The sequence below is a fragment of the Schistocerca serialis genome, chromosome 9, assembly GCF_023864345.2.
Source record: "Schistocerca serialis cubense isolate TAMUIC-IGC-003099 chromosome 9, iqSchSeri2.2, whole genome shotgun sequence".
NCBI classification, from domain to species: domain Eukaryota; kingdom Metazoa; phylum Arthropoda; class Insecta; order Orthoptera; family Acrididae; genus Schistocerca; species Schistocerca serialis.
In genome coordinates this window covers 508,958,487-508,982,324 of record NC_064646.1, presented here as the reverse complement: position 1 = coordinate 508,982,324, position 23,838 = coordinate 508,958,487, and positions in this window count along the sequence as shown.

Here is a 23,838-nt window from a genome sequence, read left to right as displayed (position 1 = left end):
AACAGATGACAGAGGGATATAAAAACAATTAAAATCACTCAAAAGAGGAAAGGCCGCTGGACCTGATGGGATATCAGTTCGATTTTACACAAAGTACGCAAAGAAACTTGCCCCCCTTCCTGCAGCGACGTACCGTAGGTCTCTAGAAGAGTGTAGCGTTCCAAAATATTGAAAAAGGGCACAGGTCATCCCCGTTTTCAAGAAGGGACGTCGAACAGATGTGCAGAACTATAGACCTATATTTCTAACATCGATCAGTTGTAGAATTTTGGAACACGAATTACGTTCGAGTACAATGACTTTTCTGGAGACTAGAAATCTGCTCTTTAGGAATCAGCATGGGTTTCGAAAAAGAATATCGTGTGAAAGCCAGCTCGCGTTATTCGTCCACGAGACTCAGAGGACCATAGACACGGGTTCCCAGGTAGATGCCGTGTTTCTTGACTTCCGCAAGGCGTTTGATACAGTTACCCACAGTCGTTTAATGAACAAAGTAAGAGCATATGGATTATCAGACCAATTGTGTGATCGGAAACTAATGAACGCAGCATGTCATTCTCAATGGAGAGAAGTCTTCCGAACTAAGAGTAATTTCAGGTGTGCCGCAGGGGAGAGTCGTAGGACCGTTGCTATTCGCAATATATATAAATGACCTTGTGGATAGCACCGGAAGTTCACTGAGGCTTTTTGCGGATGATGCTGTAGTATATCGAGAGGTTGTAACAATGGAAAATTGTACTGGAATGCAGGAGGATCTGCAACGAATTGACGCATGGTCCAGGGAATGACAATTGAATCTCAATGTAGACAAGTGTAATGTGCTGCGAATACACAGAAAGAAAGATCCTTTATCATTTAGCTACAATAGAGCAGGTCAGCAACTGGAAGAATTCCATAAATTATCTGGGAGTAGGCATTAGGAGTGATTTAAAATAGAATGACCATATAAATTAATCGTCGGTAAAGCATTTGCCAGACTGAGATTCATTGGAAGAGTCCTAAAAATATGCAGTCCGAAAACAGAGGGAGAAGGTTACAGCACACTTGTTCGCCCACTGCTTGAGTACTGCTCACCGGTGTGGGATCCGTACCAGATAAGATTGATAGAAGAGATAGAGAAGATCCAACGGAGAGCAGCGCGCTTCGTTACAGGATCATTTAGTAATCGCGAAAGCGTTACGGAGATGATAGATAAACTCCAGTGGAAGACTCTGCAAGAGAGACGCTCAGTAGCTCGGTACGGACTTTTGTTTCGAGAACATACCTTCACCGAGGACTCAAGCAGTATATTGCTACCTCCTACGTATATCTCGCGAAGAGGCCATGAGGATAAAATCAGAGAGATTAGAGCCCATACGAGACTAGAATAAAAGGGAGATTCGATAGAGGTACTCAAGGTACCCTCCACCACACACCGCCAGATGGCTTGCGGAATATGGAGGTAGATGTAGACAAGGGATTTCTGATCGATTCCGTATTTCTGGATTTCCGGAAGGCTTTTGACACTGTACCACACAAGCGGCTCGTAGTGAAATTGCATGCTTATGGAATATCGTCTCAGTTATGTGACTGGATTTGTGATTTCCTGTCAGAGAGGTCACAGTTCGTAGTATTTGACGGAAAGTCATCGAGTAAAACAGAAGTGATTTCTGGCGTTCCCCAAGGTAGTGTTACAGGCCCTTTGCTATTCCTTATCGATATAAACGAGTTGGGAGACAATCTGAGCAGCCGTCTTCGATTGTTTGCAGATGACGCTGTCGTTTATTGACTAATAAAGTCATCAGAAGATCAAAACAAACTGCAAAACGATTTTAAAAAGTATCTGAATGCTGCGAAAAGAGGCAGTTGACCCTAAATAACGGAAAGTGTGAGGTCATCCACATGAGTGCTAAAAGCAACTCGTCAAACTTCGGTTACACTATAAATCTGTCTGATCTAAAAGCCGTAATTTTAACTAAATACCGAGGTATTGCAATTACGAACAACTTAAACTGGAAGGAACACATACAAAATGTTGTGGGGAACGCTTACCAAAGACTGCGTTTTATTGGTAGGACACTTAGAAAATGTAACAGACCTACTAAGGAGACTGCCTACACTACGCTTGTCCGTCCTCTTTTAGAATACTGTTGCGCGGTGTGGGATCCTTACCAGATAGGACTGTCGGAGTACATCGAAAAAGTTCACAGAAAGGCAGCACGTTTTCTATTATCGCGAAATATGGGAGAGAGTGTCACAGAAATGATACAGGATTTGTGCTGCAATTCATTAAAAGAAAGACAGAATCTTTTCACGAAATTCCAATCACCAACTTTCTCCTCCGAATGCGAAAATATTTTGTTGACACCAACGTACATAGGGAGGCACGATCACCAAGATAAAATAAGGGAAATCAGAGCTCGTACGGAAAGATATAGGTGTTCGTTCTCTCCGTGCGCTCTACGAGATTTGAATATTAGAAAATTGTGAAGGTGGTTCGATGAACCCTTTTGCCAGGCACTTAAACGCGATTTGCAAAGTATCCATGTAGATGTAGATGTATATGAAAATAGTTACATGTTTGCACCTGTTACTGTCAGTCAAAGTAGTCACCAGAGTTGTGTAGAACCCGTTGCTAGCCTGTTCTGTTGATGGTCTGCTGCCTGTCGAATCTCTGGAACAGTTCTGAAGCGAATGCCACAAAGTGGTACTTTCGCCTTCGGAAGCAAATCAAAGTCACATGGACTTAAGTCCGGGGAGTACGGTGGATGGTACAGTACTTCTCAGTCCCATCGACCGAACTGAGCAGCCACAGCTTGCGCTGTATGCGCCCGCTCATTGTCGTGCAAAATGATGGGTGGGTTGCGCAGAAAGTGTCGCCGCTTCTTTCGCAATGCTGGTGGCAGGTCATGCTCCAAAAACAAACACTAATACTGTGCATTGACTGTCTGCCGTAGAGGAACGTAATGTGTTAGGATAACACCATCATAGTCGTACACGAGAATCATCATAGCTTTAGACCGCTCCATTCGCGCCATCAACAGAAGAGGCTCTGCTAACGGTATACTGCGCCTTCCACATAGCTGTCAACGGGTTCTACACAACGTTGGTGACTACTTTGAAGGACAGTAACAGGTGTAAACATGTAACTCTTTTGTATGGGCTGTGAATAAATAGTTGCCCCTATTTAAGTTCCAGCCCTCATACTTCGAAATTCATTGTGTGCTACCTTGGAGATACATACATACATAAGGTTTGAGACTTACCACCAATACACATCACAGACATCACACTTCATGACACTCACCACCAACCACATACCACACATCACAGCCTAAGACAAATCACACCACACACGATACCACACCGCAGATAATACACAACACTCACCAAAATCTGCAGCACACCACGCAACACACCACAGGCCACGCCACACAACACATCAGAGACAGCTAATCTCACACAACAGACGCAACACTCACCAGAAACGACACATCATACAGTCAACACAACTCGCGCAGCACACACAGCATGCTCCAAACATACTAATCATCACACACTATCCACACCACAAACGACATACACCGCACAACACAAGTCACACACCATACGCAACACCTACCACACACCGCACACATCACACCCACACCACACACCACACCATACCTCATCATACTCCTAACAGCACCATACATGACACAGGAAACACCACATCAAGCCACACTGCATGCACACCACACAACACACCACAGATTATGTACAACCCATTCTACTCACAGCATACCGTACGTAAGAAACCACATATCACATATCCAACACACATCACACAGCACACATAGCAGCTATCACATGCACATCACACACCACCTTCCCCAGGCGCACCATACATTACACATCACACCCTTGCATCTCTCATTTCTGATGACTTTTAAGGATGCTTGTACCAAAAAATGTGCTGTAGTAGTTAATAATACAGATGTGTAAGGTTCTGTGACTCAGCTGGTGTAGTACTAGCGATCGTAGTAGCAGGATTAGACCCAATAGTTTTAAACAATAGGTCTCATGGCGAATTCAGATTACAATAGATTTCTGAAGAGTTGTGGTGGATTCATTTCCAAGTATTCTAAGCAATCTGTACACACTCTTTTGATAAGTAACAGTGTTACTTGAGTAACACCGATTTTCACTGTAGATACACCTTGGTGTGATGGAAATTTGGTATCGATGTAGATTAAATGTTACACTCCAACCATATTTCCTACAAACAGAATGTTATCTAATGTCCACACTAGAACTTCATTTTAAGTAATTCCTCACACAAATTGTAAGTATTTTATGTTGTACATAGGACACATAACATTTCCAGCAGATTTTTATCCTCCATTATGCCAAAGCATCGAGGCATTCTAGCCGTGAATAATACGCTGTAGCAGCTCACAGCACTGTTTCCATCCCTGTTCCACGATGCTCACAGTTATTTCCAGACATTAAGTTTCCACTCTTTCCAACGCCTACATCCCTGGGATAGCATAGTACAGCAATGAATGTGTTGTTACAATCTGCAGTATTAAATGTGTTGCTATGGGACTGTCATCGGATCAAGAGTTCAGTCTGTAGGACCAGTACTGTGATTCAGTACGGAATGGAACGACCATATGAGTTCTGAAGCAAGGGAAGATGACATGGAGGACAGAATATTGTTTTAGTTCCTGAGAAAGAGTGACGCATCTGCAAAGAAAACCACACAAAAGACGCCAGTGCGATCAATTCTATAATTGTTCCAGTCTTTGGAATCACTATAAACAGGAGAGACAGTTACGTAAAAAGCCATCTTGAACTTATATTTCAGCAAGATAATTCCCGCCCGCACACGGGGAGAGTCTACTGCTTCTCTTAGTGCTTGTCAGTCCCTTCGTTGACCACTAAAGTCGCCGGATCTCTCGTCAGCTGAGAACATTTGGAGCATTATGGGAATGCCCCTCAAATTATCTCGCGATTTTGACGATATAAGGCGCGAATTTGACAAAATGTTGCACTATACGCCTCATGAGGACATCTAACAACTCTTATCAATAAATGCCAGGCCGAATAACTGCTTGCATAAGGTCCATAAGTGGACCACCGCATTGCTTACTTGCTCACTAAGTCATCCAATTTTTGCGAAATTTTAATCATTTGTTTGTCTGCACATATACATCACATCTGTCAATTTCTATACCATTCAGCTAATTCCTTCGTGGTGTGCCTTTTTTAAAAGATAGAAAGAAAAAAGAAAAACAAGGGTGTAGCTTTTGACTCATCTAGTTCGACTGTAAAAGAAATAAAGGTTTTGTTAAAAGCTGACTTGACTTCCATTACGAGGTTCTCAGCTTATCCTATAGCTTTCCTGGTTAGGTAGTAAAAAGATAACACAGTATACTATCGAGATGTGCTGTGCCGTCCGTGTTGATGTCGTCCTTTGCATACAGTAGTCGTATTAGAAGAGAAGACGTTGTAGTTTCACTTGCTGTAGTAGAAGCAGCTTCAGAGAGTTTAATCCGAGACGGCCTCACTTACCAACAAACCTCCGAGGAATATGGCGCGCGAAAAAGGCAGGCAAAGTATCACCTGTAATTCCATGCGTTCAGCAGGCAGCTGCGTCGATCGTGTTTCGGGGCTTTGGCAGGAATCAGTGGAAGAATACTCTCCAAGTAAGCTCGTTAGAGAATAGTTTAAACATGCAGTATGTCGTGACACGGACCTTACTAACACGCGAGCGGGACAGACTTCAGCGTTACAGGGGAAGCGTGCCATGGAGGACCCGTGCGTGTGACCGTGGACAGGGTGGATCACCGTGGTACCCAGCGATGCTCAAGATTGGATTTGAATTTCACATATATGCAAGGGTAAGCGGAGAACAATTCGGAATGGACTGCATTTCCTTTGTATTTTATTTTCCTTTTTTCTTGCGTTTTCCCTGCAAAGTACTTTTTTTTAAATTTCATAATGTTTATTATTTCATTCCCTTCATCTCCGCAGTGTAAGCCTGACGTATGTGACGCAAAATTACTTTGGGTATTTTCCTCACTAGGAAAAGAAATATACATGTGCTGGATGCCCTTCTTCAAAAATGGATGCATATTCTGGAACTGTATGTTTCACGCGTAGCGGTTTCTAAAAGTTAAATCTTAACGGTGATAAAACGGCAGGTATAAACAGAAATGTGCGAACTGTAGTGTTACTAAAGAATACTGTGAACTAACTAGGGTAAAACTTGACACGTGATGAAATACGTGCATTGATGAAAGCAATGGATACGTTAAGAGATTCGGTATGGCCTACACATTAATTAACCCGTCAAAGGACATATTTTCCGTTTCATTTTCCATCCACGTTTGACTTAGATAAAGTGCTGTGTTTCAGACGCACAGAAACAGATCCATGCAATTATGTGCAAGTAAAAGAACATGTCCACAAATTTGTTTATTCTATAAAAATACATTTTACAGAAGTCAACATTTTTCTGTCATGGAAGAGCGACACACTGTGACTGCGGAATAAGCTACAGTCCATTATTGAAGACGAGACAAGGGAACAGAAAAGTGTCATAGTGTTACTCAACGCAGAAATACGAGTGTAAAAGTACAAATAACAACTGTTAGCGATTTACTTCACTCAGCCGTTTACACAGTTGGATGAACCCGGAACTACTTCTCTTTTTTTCCGAAGGTAATGCTGTGTTGACTTAGCTGTGAGGTCCCTTCTGTTGCGTCGTTGCGTTTAGCAGTCACCCTTCACGAAGTTAGTATCTTCTTCATAGTGGACCCCAAACCCCTTAAATTTGTTGAATGAAAATGGCATATTTCTACTCAGGCTGTAACATTTATTGAAGCCCCTTCTTAGCTACGCGTTTCTAAATTGCTAAAACCATTTTAAATGTCCATCGTAAGCCCTGAAACTTTTTATGCAAATGAATTTCAGTTTTAAAATGCAGTTGCGTTTGTGAAATGTGTTCTATTTAAAAACTATTTAGTGCTACGTAGAAAAAGAAACTTGTTCCCATACACATACCGAACGCCGGTTGAATAACACTTTTCCATATAAGAGACAAGCCATTTGTTATCCCATCCCCGTTTCAGACACTTGTTGACTTTCCTAGAATTCTTTGTAAGGGCTTTAAAAACAAATCTAAATTTGATGATCGTAAAGATACCTTGATTTTTCTTTTAAAATGAATGCTACATACACAGTGCTCTATAGCGGAAATATGTTTCTAAATCTTTTGCACAGACTGCAAATATGAAATTTCTACGACATTTTTAGTGTCTTCTTCTTTCTTTTTGTCCAGTTAAAGAACGAATTTGAACGTATTAGGTTAGCCTCACTGCTTTTTTTTTCATCTCTTCATGAATTCGATGAGTTCGTTGTGTTGTTTCTTGCTTTTCTCTGTCCACTGTTTTCCAATCGTCTAGTTAGCTTCCTCTGTGAATGTGTGATTTCCAACTAGGATCCCAAAGGCTTTACGATCTCTGGTGGTAATTTCTGTGGCGTTCATTTATCGTAAAACCGCTTAAATTGTTCTAAGTGATTTTTACCTTTTTCTATTCTACTATGTTAAATAAATTCTTAGTTTATCTACTGTTGTCCAACTCTCAGGAGACACCACTTTAACGTAGCAGTAGTTTCGGCTTACAGCTCACGTTCGAGTGTTTACGCCGAACAGTCGCCTAATGAGAACCAGCTATAAATCAAACCGTACCGTTTCATTTGTACTACATTTTGTAAACCCTCTACCTTTTTCATGTCTGTGGCATCAACCTCTAGTTAAAACACTCAAACGTGGCTTTTTAATCCCAAAACACTCGTGTAACTAACAAATTGCCTTAAGAAATGTGATAGCCAGGATCGAAAAAATGTCAACTTTATTGAGTCTGCATGTCGGTTTGCTCCTCTACAGTTAAATGACTAACTGCAAGCAGCAGCTGTTGTTGGTGAAGATCGGTTGAACGTGCTTCGTTGGAAGCTACCTCATTCTTTTCGAAAGCTCTTTTTTTTTCAATCTATAGTTACCATCACTTCGTTCTCATAGTAACGCGCATTTATCTAGGCTCGGTTTCAGCTCTGTAACTTCTTTCTAGATGAATTACAAAGGTAGAAACAACTACGTAAATAGGCTGCCAAGCGAGTGGTGCACTTATTGTAGAGAGGCGGTCGTGCCTAAGATAAGTCGCCTTCATTCGGTTGGGTCTTCAAGGTGAACGGAGTCGAAGTGTCTAAAAGCGCCCTCAGATCGCACACGCGTGCCTCAGTTATCGGGACAGTTAAGTGGCGTGAGAGTGGGACAATGAACCCAGTTGAGCTCTTCAGACGCGCTCGTCAGCGTGATGAATAAATCTAACGTCGTTTCAGCTCCCTGATCGCTCAGTCCGTCGACTGCAAGACACAGTCGGCCACGTTTGAACGATCGGCCATAACCCACCTTTCGGAAGGGGTCTGGAGTCTAGGAAAGGCAAAGAACAAAGAAATTACAGTCAACTAAAATATTTTACATTAATGAACAGGCGTTTATACAGTCAGTAAAAACGGAATTTACCAAGTGAAGTAGGTAATTTCACTATCAGCTTCTCATTGGCGTCCTCAGTTATTTTGTCTGACAGGGCAAATAACATCTGTAAGTTAAGTTGGCTTACCACGTGCAGCTAAAATGATACTGTAGCGGCAAACAAATTTTATCGTGGACGGCTTTCAATACGATTTCAACTGAAATCTATGGAAGGGACTAAATAAGACGAATAGGGAAAAAATGCTATCGAGCGTAGCAGCCACGAAACATGGTGTAAGGATGCTCGTCGTAAAAAGAAGGTTAGCAAAAGCGAACAGAGATAAATGTCAATCCCATAACGTCTTCAGTACGTTTCAACATTTGAAGTCGGATAACTCATAGAAGACCGTTGACAACAACAGGACATAATAGCGCACATCTTCAATTGGACAAACTATACACATACCGAACACTAGCTTGCCAGAGCCATGTAGAGTGCTCCTATGGGTCAATAGTTTCCCTGTTTCCAAGGGATGGAAGCCGCCACGGACACTGACGGTGTACTGAAGTGTTTAACCTACAGCTCTTGAACGTTGTATTTTTGACTGGAAGGGTTCTGTGTAGCTTCTGAGTGTTTTTCCCACAGCATGATTTGGGCTCACTCATTCATGTTACAATGATTGGGAAACAGTGGACAGAGGAATGCACGAAATAACACAACGGATCCATTTTAGAGCTTTTGGGAAGAGGACATGAAAAGGAAGCTGTGAGACTAAGCTAATCATTCAAATGCGTTCTTTAACTGGACATAAGAAGAAACTAAAAGAGTGATAGAAATTTCATATCTTCCGTCTATGCATTCGCTTAATAGTCAGTACATTTTTATTCGACATAGAACGGTACAAAAGATACAATTCTTCTGAATTCACTAAAAGCTTTCATAGGTATCAGTACCTTAAATGAAAAAAAAACTGCCACTTCTTTTCATATTTAGCACTGGAAAAAGATTTAGAAACTTATTTCCATTATAGAAGAAGAACGTGTATGTAGCACTTATTTTTAAACAAAAAACAAGGAATCTTCACAACCACTTGATTTAGTTTGTTTTTAAAGGTCTTACAAAGAATTCACGGAAAGTTTACAAGTTTCTTAATTGGGGAACGGGGAGGGGGGAGGAGCGGAGCAAATGATATGTAGCTTATGTGGAGAAGTGATACACAACGGGCGTTGCGCTTGTCTATAGGAACAAGTCTCTGTTCGCACGCGGCACTAAATACTTTTTAGGGAGAACACATTTCATAAATGCAAGTGAATTTGAAAACTCCACAGACCGAAACTGGACAGTAATGTAATGGGTGATGCAATGAAATCCTTCTGCATAAAATGTTTCAGGGCTTACCATGGATATTTAAAACGGTTTCCGCGTGTAGAAACGCATAGCTGTAAGAGGCCTTAATAAATATTACAGCCTAAGTACAAAACTGTCATTTTCATCTGCATAGATCGTTGTGGTGCTCTGTCAGACATGTGCGATTCAACAGACACACGCGTGATGAAGCAGCTAGTGCATTTGTAGTTTCACAGAGTAAACGTAAGAAGTGGGACAATAGAATAAAGAAACAATTGCATCACAGATGAGGAAGTATTAGTGGTAATAATGATAGATATAGATTTACTACTTTCAATGAAACGAAGTCACAGAACTGGCATAAGAACATTTCTATAAACTTCGAAAAAATCTTTTCACATGTCAGGAAAATATTCTCCCCTATAACAGTTTCACACTTAAACAGTTAAAAAAAAAAACTGTGATCAGCAGGGTTTCAACCCAGCAGCCCTCGCCTACCATTCTACTACATCTCTACCAACTCGCCCACGTAGTCCAGACGCAAGTATTGTTCATAGACATGTTTTCACTGTGCTCTGGTAGTTCCGGTGTTACTTTTAATTAACGTTTACGCCCGTTCTGCTGGAGCACAGCACATAGAATGAACTAAATCGGAGTTACGGTTGATTCTCTATCGGCGTGCAACGTTTGGTCCCGATCTGACCGTCTGACAGCTGGATGTTTGGGTGTGAGTCAAGTTCCTGGGAATTCGGGTTAGGACGCCTCATATGTCCCACCTTACGGACTTCGGCCTGTTTCACACTGGGTCACTGGTGACGGTCGCCGACAGAGATACGCTCGTTTTAACTGGAGCATTCTCACCGAGCCACTGTGACCTAGCAGTGACGTCTGAAGGACAAGGCCACTGTGTTTACAGCAGTCACCGCCAGACACGCATTAGTTTGAATTGGAGTGTTCACACTGGAACAGACACAGAGCTGCAGATTTGCCAACCGACAGGCAGTCATTTCTGAGACAGTGACCCGAAACTTTCATTGTACAATATACTGTAGACATTGTAGCCACGAGTTTAGATTTGATTAACACGGAAGATTTTGTAAGTGAAGTAGAAAGTCGTCCTGCTATGTGGGTGAAAAGCGATCACTACAGCAACAAAGTGATGAAAACGAATGCGTGGCAAGAAATTATAACGAATTTTGTGCCTGATTTCAATGGGACGAGCATGTATGTGAAAATTAAAATTGGTAAGTTGAATGTTTTTTTTTTTCAAATTGAATACCCTATTTTTCGGACATTAAAAGGCTGGTGTAATTTAGTTGCTACCCATGTAAGAACCCATTCCACTAACTAATCAGCTGCCAATACCTGCGGTGTCGGACACTAGTGATCCTGTAGTGTTCACCAAAGGCACCGGTGGTCACCACCAGTGTCCCAGTGATACTGGGGCCTTAATGCCACAGTGTAGTGCTGGGTCACTCCAGCGGCAGCGAGGCTCCTGCGCTGGGGACAGGGGGTCGCCGCCCGTGCACAGCAGTGGTCTCCCGTCAAAACGGTGGGCGCGCCTCTCCACTGCACGGCCAGTGTCTTCGCAGAATTGGCTGCCACGGCAACATTCCTGTCTGTCTTCTTCCTCCACTGACGGCCTGTGCTTGTGGTTCACCTAGCAGAGCTACGCGCCAGGTACCGAGCCCAGGTGTCAGCGGAACTGCCGGTGCACCTGTGCAGCCACGTGCCCGGTCTCCAGCTGTCCCCCTGCCGGCCGCCTGCCCTCTTCGCTGGGGCCTCCCCAAGTCAATGTAGTGCCGATGTAGCATTGCAAAATAAAACATTAATTTTGACAGCCGCTTCTCTCTGGGCGTTCACTGGCCTATTATCTAGCCTCAATCCTGGGTCATCTGCGATTCTTACGTCGTAACCACCACTCCACCTCTGAGTCAGCTGTTTATATTCACCCTGAACCCGTGCTACCCTTACTTCTACATCTTAGTATCGAATGTGCTTTGGACACTCCCATCTTCCAAGATGACAACAGCTGATTTTCCCACATTTTGATGAACACTAAGAAACCCTTTGGCATCTCGGCTTACCTTCCAAATCACATGTTGTTAATACCATAGAAAATGTCTTAGACTATTTTGAACAACGAGTGAAACATATTCATCAACATTCTCGAAATCTGAGATCTAAACATCGAAAACTTTCACCACCAGGAAATAGCATATCTGCATAAACTCTCTTCCTTGCCTAAGTGACGTCATTATCAACGCTAAACGTCGGGTGCGTCCATATTAATAACACAGAGCAATGCCACCACAACCGTGAATACGAGTCTTCTGTCTAACTGTTGTACCATCTCACACGGTACACACACTTCATCTGGTCCAGCTAGATTGTTACAATGGGTATGTGTACCACCAGAGCGTACTACACATCAGTAGGAGTCGTGATTGAAAACACCGATACACTACTAGGCTAAAAGGCCAAACGTCGCAGCCACGGTTGCCCCATTTGAAAGTGAGCTGTAAAAGACGCCCAAATGTCGCGCCTAGTCGCGGCATATGATGTGAGTAACAGGCATGGCAAGACGCCTCTAGGTAATCGACTTTGAACGTAGGATGACAATCGGAACAGGACACCGCTTTCATTTTTTCCTACATACATACCCGTCTAGCAAGTTCCCTTCCGCTGGATGGACGTGTGCACTAGCAGTCAGAAAGGCAACTTACAGCCAAGGCCATTAGCGTATCCCGGACTCGCATCTCTGACCCAGTTATCGATATCATGTTCCGAAATGTTTCGTTCCTGGTATCCATACGCTTCGCTTAGGTACTGCGCGCCCAAAACCAGAATGGTAATCAAAATTTACAAGCACACTGGGCTTTCCGAAGCCACGCATTCATTACGAGAGTTGAAATCGCGATAATGCCATTGGTATTTCCAAGGCTTCTACTCATGGCTTTTATCTGCATACAATCGACGTACGCCGAACTCTGCTGGCGTGGCCATCCGACATCGGCCTCGTTACGGGACTGCACTAACTCGAACACTGACCAGTTGCTCGCTAAAAGTGGAGTGATGCAGCGGTCTTCAGTTCGAATCTGTCGCGTGCCTATGTCACTCTGAAAAAGCTTGTAATTCAAAACCATTTAAAGAACGAATTCACCGCACCCCATCTCCTACACTTAATACACATTGTTCCCGAAAAGTCCCTTTAGGCCTATGTCAAAACGGTACACTGTATGTTGAAGTACTTACATATAAAAATATGTCGGCCTGCCTAGTATATCTGTGTGGGGACTGATGTGCTTCACACGGAGTTACATACGTCTCGGTATCCTCCTCGACATCTTATGGAGCACGTTAGGAGATGTGCTTCTAAAGGCGTCCTTAACACTTCTGCACAATACTTTCTTAGTACCGTACCGAATTTGAGCCGCATGACACTGGATTATTAGCCAGCACGAGTTGCCTGATGCGGTGAGGTGCGAGCTTTTGTGACTGTTCCAGCGGGACTGTTGATCGACGAACTCACGCGTCTGCTGGAGCTGCAGCCTGCTGTGACCTCGCGTGATCTTTTAACATTCATTCCTCTGCTGGAATGAAGTGCCTGCGCTGTTGAATGAATGTGGACACCCAAGATTGTTTGGCACTCCTTGCCAGATTCTTTCCCTGCTGCTCGTATAACTAACAAAAATTTATTATTTCTTGTCTAGACGCTCTACAACGGTCGAACTTCGTGCAGACCATTAATGTGTTGATGGACTTTGTACGCTGTCAATTTCGAAAGCTAGTTTACGATAATGAAATTTGCCAACGGCAAATAGGGCATATAAATATATCCAGTTCGAATGAGGCAGGCTCATTAAAGTAATACGATTACGTGCAAATTTTATCACAAGAAATGAACGGATTATGTACACCCGTTACAGGAATTTAAATATAATATCTAATTATCATTGCTTCATTGTTCTTAACTAATCGATTTAAGACAGTGGCTAATACGCCGAATTTACTCCCTATACTGTATTACTCTGAATGCAGCTAAATTTCCTCTGCATTAGGTACCGCTGGGGCCGTGACACGTTTATATTCGTAAAATATGAAAGTAACGCTCGGTTACCAGAGCCTGTACAGAGGTGATACAACGAAAGCGCCTGTCTCCTTTGCTCTGTCGACTCGACAGAGCATCAACGGGCGTTCTGGTATAATTTCCTAATCCACTAGTGATGCAAAGTCGTTGAACCTAACCAGAAAAACAATATCTTAGGAATTCCGTTTTTTTTTTCTACGTAAGGTGTACTTATTTATTTAATCTGATCTGACTACATAGGACCAGGGTTTCGCATATACTGTAAAATTTTTACTTCAAAGTTTCCTAAAAATAACAGTTTCAATATGACAAATAGCATTAAAATTATGTAAGTGTCTGAAGTGGCAATAACGAGTAAATAATATATGATCTAATGACGTTAATGCTGGCAGTACTTATACTATTGCAGCTGCTAATAGTAATAATAGAAATAATGACAATAATATCAATAACGATATAGGTTTACAAAACAGACGTTTTCTGAGATACAGAGTTCTAGAGAAAAGGAATTTTAAGGAGACTGCTTGGTCTAAGAATACTGGGAAATGGGGAGATTTAGGTCGGAAAGACGGATGTACACTGGCAACGAGAGCGTACAGACACAATGATTATCCTTATTGTTGCGAGACGTTATTTAGTTGTCTAATATAATGCGGGAGACTATTTCGGTGTCGGGTGACTGTTACTGAGGAGGATACTGACAAAGTGACTGAACGATGGAATGGGACAGGGAATGTTCTTTGATAAGGCAGTAGAGAAGACAGAGGGTACGGAAATCTCTGCGCCAGTCTGCACGCTGCCGGGATAGCTGCGCATTTGATGGTGAAATGAGAGCAAACATCGAAGATATAACGAATACAGCTATCCGTAACAGTTCCAGGCCACGTAAACTTTCCTGAGAAAGCCCCTCCAGGTTAACATCGTTGTAATCAATAGCTGTAAGTATTTTCAGGTGTTTGTATAAGTTGCTTTATCAGATCAAGAGGGAAGAATTTTTTATATTTTTGTATGACAGTAGAGAAACGCCGGTACGTCTTTCACATCGCAGTCACGTGCTCAGTCCAATTTAGGTTTCATCTATTTTTACTCCTGGACTCTTTGCTGAAGGAGAGAACTTGATATTTGTCCCATTTAGGGTTAAAGATTGTAGGGATTCCCGATATTTCGGGCTAATGAACTTAGAATGACCAACCAGTGCCGCTCGGGCTTTGGATGAGCTGAGCTTTAACGCCGTATCCTGCGGCCGTTTTGATAGTGGACCCAGGGCGGTAGTGAGATCCTCGATAGCTGGCTTAAGATTCATTGCTTTTACTCTTAAACACAACAGGGAGTCATCAGCCCGCATGTGGTATTTGCGGTAGGGCAAAACTGATGACTGGTGCTTTACGCTGAATGAAAAGAATAGGACATGATGCATTTCTGGCGAGACGATAGACATGAGGGACACTCTTGCACTGCACTTGGCGGAACATTTAGGGTGGTAAGTTATGCAAGTAAATTGCAGTAGTCAGCAGTGTCAAAGGCTTTGCTGAAGTTCAAGAAGCAAATGATGGGCACCTCTTGTGTATCCGTGGTAAGCAGTGTTCTTTGATTACCTTTACGAAGGAAGCACAAGATTTGGTACGTAAGACATCTCCAATTGACAGCCAAGATAATTAATTTAGAGAGATCCACGTCAGTTATACGAATATTTATCCAAACCACGACCGGTTTCGAGATTTTAAAATCCCATATTCAGGCCTGCGACGTTATAGTATTTGGTGACACATAACATCGGGTCCTGCCAGTCAGTGCGGCTGCCCAGCCGGTGACAGTTTCCCCCAACATGCAATGACTGGAACTCTTGCATTGGCTGGCACGACAGCATGTTATGCATTACCAAATATTACAATTTCATACGCCTGAACATGGGATTTTAAAACCAGTCGTGGTTTAAATAAATATTAGTACAACTGTAGCGGATCTCTCTATATTGATTTATGAAGTAAGATGTTTTGCTGTGAAGTGCACCCGAACCTTATTGGTATTCGTGTAGTAGGCTGTTTGTAGCTAGGTTGCTCCTTAGCTGGTTGTTGACTACATATTCTAAGGCCTTCCACAGTGCAGGAAGAATGCAGTTAGGTCGGTATCAGAGGGTGCTGTGGCAATGTCCTCTTTGGGAAGTCCCTGGCAATGTTTCGAGTATAATATCACTGACTGCTTTTCGATTCCATCGATACAACATTATTTTTGTAAAACTGTTCTATATGATTCCTGTAAGAAATCCACATTTCGAATGCTGGAACCAGTTAACTCATTACCTCAGATGTTATTACCGTGAACTGAGGATCGATGTCAACTAAAGACCGTAGGAAATAATAGGTTTCATGGGGGACAAATTCATTTGGTTAATTCCAATATTGAGCCACGTACAAAAAAAGATCATGGAGGTCAAATATCATTGTCTACTCATACCTCTTTAATCAAAGATCATCTGTTAAAGTAATATTACTAAAATTTAAATCATAATATTAAATCGTCCGTAACTTCTAATGTACAACAGACTCGAAGTATCGAAGAGCAGTTTTAAAATCAGCATGAAAATTCCTTAAGCACGTTCGTGACTATTTATTAACAAATACGTTGCCATTTGTGAGTAACTTTTATCAGATGTTCACAAAATAATTGCAGAGCAATGTAGAATCGTTTTATTTGTCAATATTTACATCGTACACAGTTGTAAAACCTGACAGCACAGTTTAACTTCGGTATCAGAAATTTGTCATTTTCAAAGGAACGTCTCGGCATTTTGCTGGAGCGATTTAGAGTAATCACATACAGCGTTAAGGTGGGCGGCTGGACGCGAATTTGAACCGTCGTCCTCCCTAATGCGAGTCCAGTGGTACAACCACCGTCCCACATCGCCCGGTACGTTGCTGAAATCCTCACCTTGAATTTGTAGAGTGCCGGAGCTGTAGGAAATTGGGACTCGGACACCTTAATCGATCCCAAGTGTACGTAACGCCACAGCGTACCGGAGGCCGTCCCATGCAGGAAGTGGCCCGCCATCATCGCAAAATCACCCTCTGCAAGGAATCTGCGGCCAAAGGACGACCCTGACCGTCGTTGTGTGTCCTGACTCGTACCTGAAAATTAGTGCTCGGGAATTCCTGCAGTACGTCAGCGCCTCACGCTTTTCCGGATTCTGAATCCCTTTGTAAATGTCCTGGACTGCCTCTCATCCCAAATGTCAGGGACGCCAAGCCTATTACCTCGTCGACCTGCACGAGCTTTTGTGGTGAAGTAACTGCAGAGAACTGCTGCAAGGGCGGATAAGTGCGAGAATCACGGCACAGTTAGCTTCACAAGTACGCATCCGTGTTGCCGACTAGAATTAAATATGGAAGAATGTAAAAGACTGGTCCATAAACGGGTAACGTCAACAATCGGTGGGTTAAGGTATAATTCGTATAATTTCTCTACTGACATTTTACACTAGCTTATCCTCATAGTAAAGATCTTTGGTTGTACAAATATGTAATAACAAAAATTAATTATTTTCGCATATTAAGAAATTATATTGTAACTGTACCTCTGTTATTATATTTAATACACCGTGAATGTAATAATTTGTAATTTTATTGGTCCGTGAGTAGGGAAGCTAAATTGGAAAACCTGTAGTAAAGCCCCGCCGCTAGGGAAGTAGTTTGGCGGAACTAGAAAAGATGGACCCGGCGGGCAAGGCGCTTGATTCCTTTGTGGCTACTGATACGGTCCAGTAGTCCAGCCTTGGTCAGCTGTCGTGGTACAAACTGAGGCGAGAAGAGCTTGCGAGCCTCGGATATAAGGTAAAGTGGCCAATCGACGATGGAATCGCTATTGGCCCCGTTTGGTTAAATTTACGACACCAAGAAGAGCTGTAACAAGACGTGGCTAACATCAACAACCATGGTTGTTTTACCGCCAGTTTTATAGCCACTGTAATCTGCCACAAACGCTACCATCTTCAGCAGAATTGTTATCTAAATATGTACAATCTAGCCGACGAGGTATTATGTATTGAATAATAACTTTTTGTAGAACCTCTAAATTATTTGTGCATACCCATGATTATCCTGTCACATTCCTAGACAGGGTCAGTTGCAAGTGAATTATTAAGTCCGAGCGTCCTGTTTGTATTAAAATGACAACTTTGGCAGTAAAATATTTTGCAGTTTTTACTAACTTTGCGAAGTAAGAAGTTTGATTAGTTTCCTGTACGGAAGGAAATGATTTACTCCACATAATTTTCCATCTTAAAGTTTTCTAAAGCGAGTCCACAAAATAAGATTTCATTAAATAAGAGTCTGCTATAAAACAATCAATGACAAAAATATAAACTACTTATAGCTGTTTGTAAATGAAAGTTATAAAAAGACATCAGTATTTAAGTGTTCTGAGGTCATTTACAAAGCCAGTTTGACTTGGCGTCCAACGAGAGACTAGGTGATAGGTCTCCTTGTTAACTGTTGAACTAAAAGTTGCGTTATTCGTTATACTTAAAGTTATCGCTAATTGTATTTGCCATTTTCTTAATTTTTCCTGTCACCATTTACCATTTACAACTGATGATGGTTCTTCAAACCACGTCATAAATGAAAATAAAGGCTCTTTCTGAGTAAGCGTAGCAACCAGTACAATCATTTATTCTGCACCTAAACTTTTTTTATAAGTGACAACTCCACTGCCCATTTGTATAGAGCAACTTCATGTACAAATTTCTGAAGCCCAAAATAATCAGTACTGTTTCAAAATCATGATATTTGTTTGGTAATAATTACTTAGAAAACCAGTGGTTCGTGCTATTGCCAGTCAGACTTCGTTAGTAGGTTCACATGTTCATTCTGCATTTGTTCATTATACTGCACAGTAGTTTTGGCCAATAGCAAGTGTTTTTGTGAGACAGTGTGTATTGCTGGAATTACTGGCCTTTTTATGTTCTGCTGTTGTACTGTTTGTTAGGGCAAATTCCCACGCCCGGGTTCCCGGGTTCGATTCCCGGCGGGGTCAGGGATTTTCTCTGCCTCGTGATGACTGGGTGTTGTGTGATGTCCTTAGGTTAGTTAGGTTTAAGTAGTTCTAAGTTCTAGGGGACTGATGACCATAGATGTTAAGTCCCATAGTGCTCAGAGCCATTTGAACCAAACTAGGGCAAGTTACTGCATAATATGGAGAGTAGCTGTGTTGTAAGAGATTAGTTAGTATGTATAATTACAGTTTACTTTAGTATTAGCAGAACGTCTGTTAAAAAGCCGTTTACTTTGCTGTTGTTACTGTTTCACTAATTTCGCAATTACGAAATTATGGTCCGTTTTCTTGTCATTGGGTACAGTCACGGTCAGGCTAAAAAAAACCCAAAGAACGTTAACATTGAAACTTCCTGGAAGATTAAAACTGTGCGCCGGACCGAGACTCGAACTCGGGACCTACGCCTTTCGCGGGCAAGTGCTCTACCAATCATATCGGCGCACGCTCCGCTGCAGAGTGAAAATCTCATTCTGGAAACACCCCCAGGCTGTGGCTAAGCCATGTCTCCGTAATATCCGTTCTTCAAGGAGTGCTACTTCGGCAAAGATCGCAGGATAGCTTCTTTGAAGTTTGGAAAGTAGGAGACGAGGTACTGGCGGAAGTAAATCTGTGAGGACGGGGCGTGAGTCGTGCTTGGGTAGCTCAGTTGGTAGAGCACTTGCCCGCGAAAGGCAAACGTCCCGAGTTCGAGTCACGGTCCGGCACACAGTTTTAGTCTGCCAGGAAGTTTCAGTTTGAGCAGCAGTTGTAACCACAGTGTCACAAAGAATCGTTACGAACGGGTTACTTCAGGGACAGCTCCGAGTCAGACGCCCTATAGCGGGTATTCAAGTGGCTCCAAACCACTGCCATTTGCTACTTCAGTAGTGTCAAGCGAGTGCTCGTTGGAGGGCAGGCTGGAGGTTTGCCGTGTTCTGCGTCGGTGTCAATGATGGCCGTGTGTTGGTTAGAAGGAGGCCAGCTGACGACATCTACCGAATCTTTCTGCTGGTTAGACACACTGGACCCACATCGGTAGCTATGGTCTGAGGCGCGATACCGTATGACAGCGGGAGCACTCCCCTGGTTGTCCCACGCAACGCATGCCACCGCACTGAAAATTTGCACGTTAGTCCGGATTCGACCTGTTTTGCTGCCATTAATAAACTACGCATCAGGGAGTGTATTGCAACAGGATAGCGTTCGCTCACATATCGCTTTTGTAGTCCGACATGCCCTACATAGTGTCGACATGCTGGGTTGCCCTACTCGATCACCAGATCTGTCTCCAATCGAGCACGTATGGGACATCGACGAACGATAACTACAGCGTCATCCACAAACAGCGTTAACCGTCCATTTATTGACCGACCGAGCGCAACAGGTACGGAACTCCGTCCCACAAACTGACCTCCGGCACCTGGTACGACACAGTGCAGGCACGTCTGCGCGCTCGCATTCAGCATTCAAGCGGTTACAGTGGTTGTCAATGTACCAGCATTTCATATTCTCAATGGCTTCTCTGGCGCTTGCATTAACCCTACGATGTTGCAATGTAACTCACTTAAACGTATTACCTAGAAAAATGTATTCGCAAAATTTAATTACTCTTCGTTATAAACTTTTGCTGTCGTGATTTTTTCCGTCAGTGTGTTACCGCTGCTAGATATCGCTCCCATATGTATCACGAAGATGATATCAGACTAATTACAACACGCACAGGGGGTTCTTCCCGCGTTCCACACGTGAATGGAACGTTAAGAAAGTTAAATAACTGGTATAGTGGCAATTACCATCTGTCGTGCAGCTTCACAGTGATATGCAGAGGAAAAATCTAGATGTGGATGTAGATGCAAAGAAACCTGCGGACAATCAGTTTATCATTAGAAACAGTGAGTGAGACTTCTCAAAATTCGAGACATTTGCATATGATATGTTGAGCAACAGAAGTACAACCTGACCGGCAAACATTCGTAACAAATCAAAGAACGGCTTTTTAAATGTTTTGATAGAATACTGAATGTCAGATGGGTGTATCAGATAGCTAATGAGGAAGTGCTGAATCTAAATAAGTAGAAAATAAATTTATGGCACAGCTATACCAAAAGAATGGAACGGTTCATTGGATACATCCTGTTGACCAAGAAACTGTTAATTTGGTAAGGAAGGGAAGAGTGGAGGGAAAAATTTTAGAGCGAGACCAAGGACTGACTACAACAAGCAGGTTCAAACGCATGTAGGCTGCAGTAGTTACTTTTGCTGAGCATTGATAAGGAAGGAGAGCTGCGTTGAACCAGTCTTCGGGCTGGAGACAGTAAGAGCAGTAACAAACGAAAGACATTTTCTTTCATTCCTTTTGAATGACTCTATAGCAGATCTTTGTAAAGCAATGGACGTGAGTGTGTGAAGCTGATGGTGAGAATGAATTCGACTGAAACAAAATGGTGGCCAAAATAAAGTACCAGTTCCGTTTCTAGCAAACTGCGGCTTTTTGATGATACTGACGCAGACCTGACTCAACCGAATTGAACAGACGCAATGACATTGCAGTATATTTAATGCTGTCTACCTGATACGCCACAATACCCCAACTACTGCGAATCCGAACAATACAGCGTACTTGTTTTCGTCTGAGGAAAGACGAGCGCGCCTGGACTAGCACTTCGCAGAAGTCGCCGAGGGAGCTGCAGAGACGAGTCCTCCGGGCTTAATTCATCTTCTCAGGTACAGCAGAAGCGTTCAGAAGCGGCGGAGATAAGCGAACGCGAGAGCCTTGTTGATTCAACTCTGTGCGACGCATTCATCGCGCTCAAGTCACTGCCTCGTCGTCGCAGGCTTAAAGAGCTCTCTCTCTCTCTCTCTCTCTCTCTCTCTCTCTCTCACACACACACACACACACACTCAGCTGGTCGCTGTTCAGAGCCTCGCTACGTGCTGCGAGGAACGTGCTCACACATTCGGGGAATTTCCTCTGTCTTGCTGCTCCACGCCCAAGCTGTCTTTCTTGTCGTAAGATAGGAGGAACAGTCACAGAGCTCTAATTATCATCTCGGGAAAAGAGAATGAAGCTGCGAGCGAGAACGAGACGCGTGCTGACGCTCCTGGTCCCCCACCCTTTAATTCAACTCCTTCCTTCCCAACGATAGATGACTTGGCAGACACGTTAGCTGAGGAGGTTCACAGAAAACATTACAGTTCCGAAGTCACCTTGTCGTCCTCCTGGGAACACCTACAACACAATGATATCTACATCCAGTCAACCAAATGCTGCCCACATGAGTAACTTAGAAGCGAATGTCCTCCGTGTACCAAAGCAGCTGAAATCACTTAATAAAGGCAAGGCATCCCGTCCAGACTATATACCAGTCAGGTTCCGTTCAGAGTATGCTGACACAACAGTTCCATACTTAGCAATTATATACACCCGCTCGCTCACAGAAAGATTTGCACCTAAAGACCGTTCGGTACGTGCACAGCGGAAAGTTGCACAGGGCACACCAGTACTCAAGAAAAGATGAGGGAGTAATCCAATTACAGATACAGATCACTAACATCGATCTACAGTAGGATTTTAGAACATTTACCATAGTCTAGAATTATGAATTACAACGAACAAAACGATTTATTGACTACTGACCAATGTCGTTCTTGTGAACCATAACCACCTCTTTATTCCGACAAAGTAATGAGTGCTGTCGACAGGAGATGTCCTATTGAGTCGACATTTTTAGATTTTCAGAAGGTCTCTGACACTGTTCCTCACAAGCGACTTGTAATCAAATTGCAGCCGTGTGGAGTATCGTCTCAGTTGTGCTACTGGATGCGTAAGTTTCTGTCAGAAAGGTCACAGTTCGCAGTAATTGACGGAAACTGATAGGGGAAAACAGAACCAGTATCTCCACTTTCTCCAAGTAAGTGTAATAGCCGCTCGGCTGTTCCTTATCTATATAAACGATTTAAGAGACAATCTGAGCAGCCCTCTTCGACTGTTGGCAGTAGATACTGTCAATTACCATCCTGTAAAGTCATTAGAAGATCGAAACTAATTGTAAAATAATTTATACAAGATATATGCACAGTGCGAGAAGAAGAATTTACTCTAAATAGCAAAAAGCCTGAAATCATCCACTTGAGTACCAAAAGAAATCCGTTAAATTTCGGTAACACGAAAAATCACAAAAAGTGTGAAGTCATCCATTTGAATGCCAAAAGAAATCAGCTAAATTTCGGTTACACGATGAATCACACAAATCTAAACGCTGTGAATTCTACTACATACTTACGGATTTCAATTACGAATATTTTACACTTCAACGATCAGAAAGGTAATGCTGTTGGGAAAAGCGAACCAAAGGCTGCGATTTGCTGGCAGAATAATTGGAAAATGCAACAGGTCTAGCAAAGAGACTGCTTACACCACGCTTGGCGCCCTCTTCTGGAGGGGAAATATGGGATCCTTATCAGATAGGACTGACGGAGCCCATCGAAAAAGTTCAAAGAAGGGCACCTTCTTTTGTATTATCGTGAAACAGGTGAGGGAATGTCACTGTTATGATATGTGAATTGGGGTGGCAGACATTATTCCTTGCGGCAATATTTTCTCAACAAATTTTAATAACCACCATTCTCCTCCAAATGGGAAGATATTTTGTTGGTGTCCGCCTACACTGAGCGAAATGATCATCTTAATCAAATAAGAAAAATCACAGCTTGAAGAAGAGAGATTTATGTGTTCGTTTTGCCCCGCTCTCTGATCGAGAGTTGGACGGTAGAGAAATAACTTGAAGTCGGTTATGTGAATCCTCTACCAGAGTACAGGGTTATTACAAATGATTGAAGCGATTTCACAGCTCTACAATAACTTTATTATTTGAG